General features: G+C 39.0%; 1 protein-coding gene across 2 annotated transcripts in view; it reads right to left on the bottom strand.

Moving 5' to 3' along the window:
- GPR1 (G protein-coupled receptor 1) overlaps positions 1–9767 on the bottom strand; it is a 35666-nt gene that overhangs the window by 11077 nt on the left and 14822 nt on the right. Inside the window, exon 3 of one of the 2 annotated variants that reach the window (XM_008591577.1) lies at positions 8002–8059. The exons of the other annotated variant lie outside the window; for it this stretch is intronic. The gene's annotated coding sequence lies outside the window, so the exon portion shown is untranslated. The remainder of the gene's footprint in view (positions 1–8001; positions 8060–9767) is intronic. 2 annotated transcript variants of the gene reach the window in all.

Genomic DNA, 9767 nt, shown 5'->3' with positions numbered 1-9767 from the left:
ACCACAGACCCATGACACAGCAAATATATATGGTCAGCAAACTATTTTTTTTTTTTTTTTAAAAAAAGATGACCGGTAAGGGGATCTTAACCCTTGGCTTGGTGTTGTCAGCACCACGATCAGCCAGTGAGCTAACCGGCCATCCCTATATAGGATCCGAACCCGCGGCCTTGGTGTTATCAGCACCACACTCTCCCGAGTGAGCCATGGGCCGGCCCAGCAAACTATTTTTTAAGGGCTGTCTTCTTAGGAAAGAATGATTTTTTTTATTTTTTAATTTTTTTTAAAGATGACCGGTAAGGGGATCTCAACCCTTGGCTTGGTGTTGTCAGCACCACACTCAGCCAGTGAGCCAACCGGCCATCCCTATACAGGATCCGAACCCATGGCCTTGGTGTTATCAACACTGCACTCTCCCAAGTAAGCCACAGGCCAGCCCTGGAAAGAAAGACTTTTTAAAAAGCATGTGTAGATGTGTGTGTGGCAGCGAGGTTAGGGGGATATTTGGGATATTGCTCAGTATTTTCCACTAACGATCAAACATAAATTACATACCGCACCCTAGAATGTACTCAAGATGTTTGGCATCAGTAGAGTATTTTGCTGCCGTTTGGATGAAGGATCTCTGCTTGGAAGGTGTTGAGGCACAGCAATGTTTTATAAAGATACCCTGTTCATTCACCCAAGGGGAGCGAAGGGAGTTTAAATTAAATCAGCTCCTGCTGGTTTGGAGGTGATAGAACAATCATTATCAGATTGTACCTACTCATCCACCCCAAACCCTGGTATAAACCTTCCCTTTTTTTTTTATTTCGGCAGCTAGCTGGTACCAGGATCTGAACCCTTGACCTTGGTGTGTTACAACACTGCACTCTAACCACCTGAGCTAACCGGCCTATTCAGCCCAGCCTATCCTTTAATAGTGAAGCATCTTGCCTATCGCATGTTGTTTATTGCTTAATGCCAGCATTAAGACAAATGACAATATTCTTTGGTATTTTAGGAAGAATGAAAGTATTTTGGTTTGGCTGGAGAAGAAACAACATAAAAGGGAGTGTTCTGATGACAAAGGCCTTTGAATGTCATGATTAAGGATTTGGATTTTATTCCATTGCTAATTAGGAGTAAGTAAAAATGTTTGTAGCAGGGAGTGATATGATGGAATCTTTGTTTTTGTGAAAATCATCTGTAGCAGATTGGGAGATGAATTGGAAAAGTATTTGAATGGAAGTCAGGTGATCAGTTAGGAGACTATTGCCACAACTGAAATCAAGGATGAAAGGCTTTAGTGAGAGAGAGAATGTAGAAGAGGAAGACATATCTGAGAGACACTGATTTAGAAAATGAATACAATCTTTCAGGAAGCTTAGCTGAACTGACTGACTAAATTTCACGATACCATTTTTATTGAGTTGGCACTGAAAATCTACCTCGGACAGAAAAGCTAGCTTATTTTAGACATAGAAATGTTTTATTCAGTTTTAAAGGCAATAATGTTGAGAGGAGAAAGTTTTTCCTTAAAAAAAAATGCAATACAGTTAAGTGGAAATGAGATGATACAAATTTTTAATGTGCTGAGATCACTTGCAGGCTGATCTGCACATCTAACCCCCTTGGTTCACATGGACAGTTTGACAATGAGAACGTAGCACATATTTGAAAAGCCAGCGCCTGCTTATATACCAGTTATTTTAATGTTCCACCCGGAAATTAGTGTCCCAATTTGTATAATCTGTACTGCTTTGTTGATTGCTGTGAGTAAATGATATCCTTGTGCAGGGAAGAACATTTAGACTTAATTCCTTTGCAAGACTTTAAAATAATTAACATGCATGTATAATTTAAATATCAGGTAATACAGTGGTTTATGGGCTCTGGAATCAGACTGCCTGCTTTTAAATCCCAGTCCTACCACTTTCTGATTGTGGAATCTTGGACAAATCACCTGCTATTTTGAAGCCTGTTTTGTCATTTGTAAAATGGGAATAGTAATAGTACCTAATTCATAGGGTTGCTGTGATGATTACATGAGGAAATCCTCAAAAAGTAGTTAGCTCAGTGCCTGCCACATAAAGCATGCTCAGTAATTGTAGGTATTGATTATTACCAGTTTAGGACTAAAAGCAGTAGACTATAGAGGGGAAGGCAGAAAGAGTGGGATTTTTCTAAGTCACTCCAAGACAAGGGTGAGAAGATTTTAAGCAGAAATTTGAAAACATGTTTTGTTTTGTGGGCTTGATATTTTTTAAAGTATTGAGTCTGTATGGAGTTTGCACATTGTTATATGCCACCCTTCGTTGTTATATTAAAGCATTTGAATTGGGGACCCCTGTGTCTAGCCCCAAATGCCATGTTTGTCTCCATATCTGGCTAAGAGTAGTGAGAAAACAGAATACTGTATAATACTAAATTTCTCTTTTGTCTTTTAAAAAAGCTATTTATTCACCTTTGATTAAAGGATATAGTCTAGGTCTTTATTTCCCTTCTCCCCAAACTTTATCTAGAGTCTGAGAAAGAATCACCATCATCAACAATGTAATGAAGGCTGGCCGGTGAGCTCACTCAGAGCATGGTGCTGATAACCCCAAGGTCAAGGGTTCAGGGTTTGGATCCCCATATCGGCCAGCCGCCAAAAAACAAAACGAAACACAAAAACAATGTAATGTTTCAAAGCCTTGGTCACAGTAGAGAGAAATCCCCAAATCAGTATTTTCTTTTTTTTTTTTTTTATGTCTTTTTCCATGTCCGGCAATGGATCGCAACCCTCAGTGTCGCCCCCGTACCGGACCGGGACCGGCAACGGGATTGCAACCCTCGGTGTTGCTCCCACGCCTCGCTCAGCCAGTGAGCGGGAACCGGTCTGTATGTGGGATCCGAACCCTCGGCGGGAGTGCCGCCACACTTCCCAAGCGGCACACTATCCAGTGCGCCACCGGGCCGGCCCCCAAATCAGTATTTTCTTGAAAAGGGATTTCTATGTATACAAGTAACTGTTTATCAGGAAGGATATAGACACTGAATTTGGAAAACTTGATGGCACAGAACTTCCATAAATTTATTTTTGTAGGGCACGTGACTGGACAGGTACTGAAGATCTGAATTGTTTAATTTATACTGTAGATATGTTCATCCACATAAACAGTCAAAACTAAAGCTTTAATTCTTTTTAGTGTCTTTGGGACAATATTATATCTACTGAAGAACTGATTTTGGAATCAAGAAATCACAGTAGGGTACCTAATAGATTATAAAACTTCTCATACATAGATACTACCTATGGTTTAAAAAATAAAAAAATACTAAACCTGACTGTCTGATTTCAAAATCTTTAACCAGGGCCTGAACTCTCTGCAGACCAAGATATGCTTCAGAAAAGCCAAGAGCACACAATGGAAGTTTGTGCTGCTATATCTCTGCTTTCTATTTCATCATTACTTGGCACTAAAAATGTTTTGGTTCTTAATCACACATTGTCAATGACATTTATAGAAATCCAGGGGGAATACCCGGTTTAGGGTGGAAACAGAATTGGCAGCCACCATTTTCTTATTTTAATTTACATCAAGATATTTCCTCTCTTAAAGAAAAAGAAGGCTATTCTCCTAAAGGGGAGTAACAATAGTCAGGAAACTTGCAGAATATATTGAGGTTGCTGCCATTTCACAAAACAATACTGTTCATCATCCAGAGAGGTAATAAGTGAACTTGGTGAAGGGGGTGGAAGAGAAACTTGTTTGGGTAGCAACAGTAATGCTGTTTCAACACTGCAGCAAAAAAGTAGGGGTAGGGGAAGGACAACAATTCTAGAACTTCCTCTCATTCATACAAGATTATGCTTGAAAATATCTTTGCCTTTCTTACTCCTAGGAGGTGATAAGAAGGAATATGGGATAAAATAAAGCACCACTTGAAAGACTTACCCATTGATCACAACCAAACAATTTGGATGTCAGATTCATTACTAGGACGGTTTAGAGACTTTCATCATAAAAACCTTTAATTATTTTATGGTAATGAAAACAAAGCTAGCAACTGCAGCACTCCGTTTTGTCATGGCCAATCAACAACAGGAGTAGTTTGTTGAGTTCTGTAAAACAGACTTTGAGAAGACCATTGGAAAACTGAAGTAGAGTATAAGGAAGGACTCAGGAAAGTGAGAGAGGGGACTTGAAATATGTCTCTGTTGGAATGGTTGAAGGAACCAGTGAGAAAGAAAGACTTACGGAGTTTGATAGCTGTCTTCAGACACTTGAAGATGAGGAAAAAGTAATACATTTATTGGTTCTGATGTTAGAGCAAGGGCAAAAAATGTTGGCATAACAGCCAGGAAGATTTTGGCTTTGGAGATGCGAGAACTTCTATCTGTTCAAAACTGAGAGAGTTCAAGCATACCAACCAACAGACCAAACAAACAGAGTGCATTTCACTGGGTGGGTAATAAGGGGGTTGGGACACAGCCCAGAAGGCTGCTGGTAATCTAGCAGGCACTGATGCAAGCACTAAGGGGGCTTTTAGCATCATCCTTCAAGGGCAAGAATCTATGATAATAGGGATCATTTTTGAGCCATTATTCTCTAGTTATACATTAGGAAAATGAAGATCAGGAAAATTAAAGAACTTACAAAAATCATTCAGCTGGCAGGTTGTCATGGTTAGAATTCTTACCCAAAGTGGTAAATGCCTATGTTCCTAAGCACTAGGATTCTGGCACAAGAATCTTCATCAAGAGTGTTTAAACCCGTAGAATTTCTGAGAACAATGCTGGATTTAGAGAATAAATCTCCAGTCAGCCACCAAAAAAAAAAAAAAAAAAAAAAGGGGGGGGGGGAGAAAAAAATTAATTTTCTTTTTTTAAGCTGAACCTTTTGGTGAAAAAAAAACAAAAAAAAAAAAAAAAAAAAAGGGGGGGGGGGAGAAAAAAATTAATTTTCTTTTTTTAAGCTGAACCTTTTGGTGAAAAAAAAACAAAAAAAAAAAAAAAAAAAAAGGGGGGGGGGGAGAAAAAAATTAATTTTCTTTTTTTAAGCTGAACCTTTTGGTGAAAAAAAAACAAAAAAAAAAAAAAAAAAAAAAAAAGAGAGAGAGAGAGAATAAATCTACTTTCCTTTTCTAGAGCTGAACCTTGTGCTGAATAAAAACACAACAAAACAAAATAAATCACTCTTCTGTACAAACAAAGATGACTAGATAGAAGGAAAAGAAAGGGACTTTGGTTCTTAGACTCTTCCCCACTACTCCCTTCCTTTCACCTTGACCTCTAGGCCCAGTGAAACTGGTTTGTAAGAACAGTTCTGAACTTGGCATTTCTGTCATGGCTACTTACTAGGACTGTGTCAGAGGTCCACATTTGCCCAGGATCTATTCTATTCCTGGGGCTGGTTCTGACTCTGCTGATGAAGTCACTGCAAGATGACTTCAGAAGAACCAAACTGGCAGACCAGGAACCTAGACCAATTCCCATCCAGCCCATCGCAGCTGGATTCTGAGGAATAAGTGAGGGGAGAACACTCAGGCAAATGCATATTCTTTTCTGCTCCAAAGTGGGTTACGTCCCAAATGCCCGTTGGTTTCTCTTGGTGACCTGGACCTTATATGAACCTGTAGGACTGCATTTGACCAAGGTCCTGTCCTTTCCTCTGGGACCCCAACATGATTTCTTCTTGGCCTTCTAAGTACAAGGATACTTTCAGATGGTGCATATCTAGGTCCCGGTTAACACTTCAGGCACAGGAAATGGGTGTGAGAGGGAAATCAAAAAGGGGAAGAACACTTTAAACCCATTTTCTTGTTTTGATCAAAGCCCTCCAACCAAACCCCATTGCGGTGTTCTAAGGACTCCATTTTGTCTTCTACATAGCAGATCCCTTGAAGGGAACTAGGTTCATTCTGGGAACAGTGCCCTCTAGAGGTTAGTATGACCCATTGTCATATTTCAAGTTTTCCCCCAAGTTCTTCAGTCTCAGCTTCTTATTAAAACAAACAAGAGCTATTTTGTCTTAATACGCTATTGTCGTCAAAAGTTTGTGATTGATCTATGAACATCTGGACATGTTGCTCTACATATTCAGGGATTCCCTTACAATTATCCCAGCCAAGGGAATACTTTCCATGTCAGTTTTCCCCCTTGGTCCACCCAAAAACTCAAATTATATGATGCAGGGCTGAGATTAGGGTAAGACAAGGGAAGTTGGGTTATGCAAGTATAGGTTAGGACCCTGTCTTCGTTTAAAATTTTGATACTTTGTTCATTATGGATTTTTTTTTTTTTTTTTTTTTTTTTTTTTTTTTTTTTTTTTTTTTTTTTTTTTTTTTTTTGCATTAATATTGATTATTGAAGCTTTGGGTGCCCTGTTAAATTCTGCCTTAATTGCCTTACCCTGGTTCTGACCTATGACACTTGACCCCATTTAAGTCCACAGATATTAGATAGTCTGGTATTTTGAAAGAGCATTGGAACTCAGGAGAGATGGTTCTAAGTCTTAGCTCTGAATGTCACTAGCTGTGTGACTTTGGATGAGTCACCTACCCAGTTGTGACCCCAGGTGCTTCATGTGGAAAATACAGGTGACATCTGATTCTGAACTTTTACAATTTTGCCCTTGGGCTTTCCTAATTAGCTGAGAAACTCAAAGATGTCAAGACAATGTATTCTAGCTGTTGCAAATGAAAACAAAACCTCCCCAAACAAGACTATGGTCACTCCCTCATTCCTCTCACAGAAAAGAATGAATCTGAAATCACCAGTCTTTCTGATTCATTTAAGTATGGCAAAGTCTTCTTACCTTCCCCCCCCACCCCAGGAAATATTTTATTCAAATATTTCAGGTTTTGAGTGCAGCAGACTTGCATAATCATCCAGCCCTCTGAGATTTCTTCCCATCTAAAGATACTTGTACCACCCTAATGAGTCACATTTCATAAAATGTAACATCTGTGAGAGAAGGTTATAAACATCACAGTGCCCAAAACAGCTGTAGAACTTTAAAAGAAACAATCTCCACTTTCCAACTAGTTCTTCAAATTTAAGTTTGCATAATTGGAAAGCAGGAAGAGAGAGCATTGTACATATACCCCAAACCCCTTTTTCTTTTTTCATTTTGCCCTGAGAAAGAGAGAGATAGAGAGAGAAAGAGAGAAAGAGACAGTGAGAAAGGAAAGAGGAAGGGAGGGAGACAACGAAGGAGGGAAGGAAGGAAGGAAAAGATCCTGGTTCAATGTTAAAATAGATGACTAATATTTTAAGAGCTCTTTTCTTTGTTCTTAGCTTATTTTGTATTATGACATCTTTTCCATTTACTTACTCTCAGACCAGTGGTAGAAATTTGAGAACCATTTCCGAGACCTCGAGACTATATTGTTTTGCAAATTGTTTCTGGACACAAAGAGTATATAACAGTAACTGTATAGTAAATAATTTTAATTTACTTAATATCTTTTCTTCATATTTGATATTAATCAACTCGTCCCAGAAACAAAGGTCTGGTACTTGAGGGAAATGGAAGTGATCTTCTAAAAGTCAGTCATTAAGTATGGTGATTCATAAAAAGGATGGATGTCGGCACAAATCTGCACTATCCCTATGGTCTCAATACTTCAGATAACTCAAAAGCCAAGTGTGTCTCCAGGTACTCAAGTTCAAGAAAGTAATCAGAAAATATCTTGGCATCTATGCAAGTAATGCAATATGCCTTCACTGAAACAGAACACAAGAAGTTTATCTCTGAGGAGGAATTTAGAAGGCACTCATTAACAAAACACTTGATACAATAAAAATTTCTTCTAAAAAATTCTACATTTACAATAGGTTCCTATATCTTTTCTGCTCATCACAGTTTTTCTCTAACAAGGCAAAGTCAGACCATCCATCATAAGCCTAAAGCCTGACTCCTTGAAACCAGGCTTAATAACTTGTATGGTTACTTAAAGCAAAAATGCTTGGCAATCCTAAATTCATTTTTTAAACCACCAAAGAATAGTCATATTAATAGTAACCAAAGGTACCTTGAGTTGAAGACACTTCGATTTTGCTTGCACTCAAGATAACAAAGTTTTGAAGGTTCTGAAAAGAGAAAATCTTTGAATTATTTCTAAAAAACCCCCCCTAATTCCAACATACTAACCTGAAAAATGGGAATAAACAGCAGTCCTGAAGTTTCTTTAGAATTACCTTCTTTCATTTCAGAATTCACTTGTTAAGCAACACCTGCATTAAACTTTATGCCAGCTACAGTACAAAGCAAATCTTCTCCAACAGGTTTTCCTAGCTGATAATGTGCTTAGACAGCAATTATAAGCCCTAAATTATTTCTTAAAATGGATTTGGTAAGCCTACATTAAAGAGATATGTAATAGTGATTAATGGCTTATTCAGTGCCTTTTCACCATGAGAAGCAAGTCAATGTGCTATGCCCCAGCAGGGTCCCAATCGGTCCGAACCCGCGGCGGGAGCGCAGCAGCCTCCCGAGTGCGCCATGGGGTCGGCCCTAACTTTATATTTTATCCTTTTTCCATGCCATTAGGGACAGTTTGGTTTTAATGAAAATTCATCCAGGCACAAATGTATTAGATTTGGCTTGGATTCTCCGTCTTTTCCAAGCTGCCAGCTTGCACACCTCCTTTCAAAGTCCTTCTCCATGAAGTCTTCCCTTTTTAATATTAACTCCACCTTTATCCCAAGCCTTGACCCACCTCGTATAACTTCGTATACCCCCCCCATCGACCCCCACCCCCAGATTAGTGCCCTGTGGTGACCTGTTCTGTCATTTAAACATGTTAAATTTCTGCCCAAACACAAGCTTTCTCCTTCAACAGGAGTTCAATGTGAGTCAACAAAGGGATGTGACCGCTTAAAAAAAAAAAGTGAATTTGCCCTAGGCTGTATTAATAGAACTGGGGGAGTGTTTGTCCAACTCTACTTGAACTGGTCAGATTGCACCTGGGGGTATTGTGTTCTTTTCTGGGAATTATAGTTTAGGAGGAACAATGATAAATTGGAATATGTCCAGAGGAGAGGGAACAGGATGGAGGGAAAGTTCAAAACTATGTCATGTGAGGAGCATTGAATGAATGGATGGAAGCTTTTTATCCTGGAAAAGAAAGAACAGGGTAACATTTTTCAAATGCCCAAGGGCTGGCAGGCATGAGAGGGAACTGTTCTATCCCACCAGAGAGTAAATCAAGAATTTTAGGGAAGCTGATTTTTAGGTCAATGTAATCCAGAACTTCCTAAAGATTACAGTCGTTAAAATTGGCATTCATTCATTTAATACATATTTATTGAGCACCTAGTATATATTCTAGGCCCTGGAGAAACAGCAGTGAACAGAACCCACAGAGCTTTCATTCTTCTACAATGCTGTGTCAGAGGATGGTGCATTTGTCACACTTGGAGACATTTAATCAAGCAACCATAAATGCAGGAATTCAGGCATTAAACGTGACTGGACTTGATGTCTAAAGTTCTGTCAACCCTGAAACACTATAGTTCAGTTACTCCAATGCTACAGGTGATGCAGTCTGATAGGTGTCCTGGCTGCTATTCAGGATATATGGTTCTACTGTCTTTAAGAGGGATGGGTTGCTAGGCGGGGCAGAGAGGACGCTATGAAATTTCTTTCCTACGTGATATACATCGAAGTGAAACATCTTATGTACAATATTCACCCTCAAAGATCTGGTTGGCATTTCTATTACATTTATTCTTTTCCAACATGCCATTAGTGGTTGGGGAATTGGAATTCTCCCTTTACAAAACAATTTCCAGTCTT

Source organism: Galeopterus variegatus, unplaced genomic scaffold, assembly GCF_000696425.1.
Source record: "Galeopterus variegatus unplaced genomic scaffold, G_variegatus-3.0.2 Scaffold149, whole genome shotgun sequence".
Lineage (NCBI taxonomy): Eukaryota > Metazoa > Chordata > Mammalia > Dermoptera > Cynocephalidae > Galeopterus > Galeopterus variegatus.
Note: the sequence above shows the minus strand (reverse complement) of the source record. Positions and strands in the feature narration are given on the sequence as shown.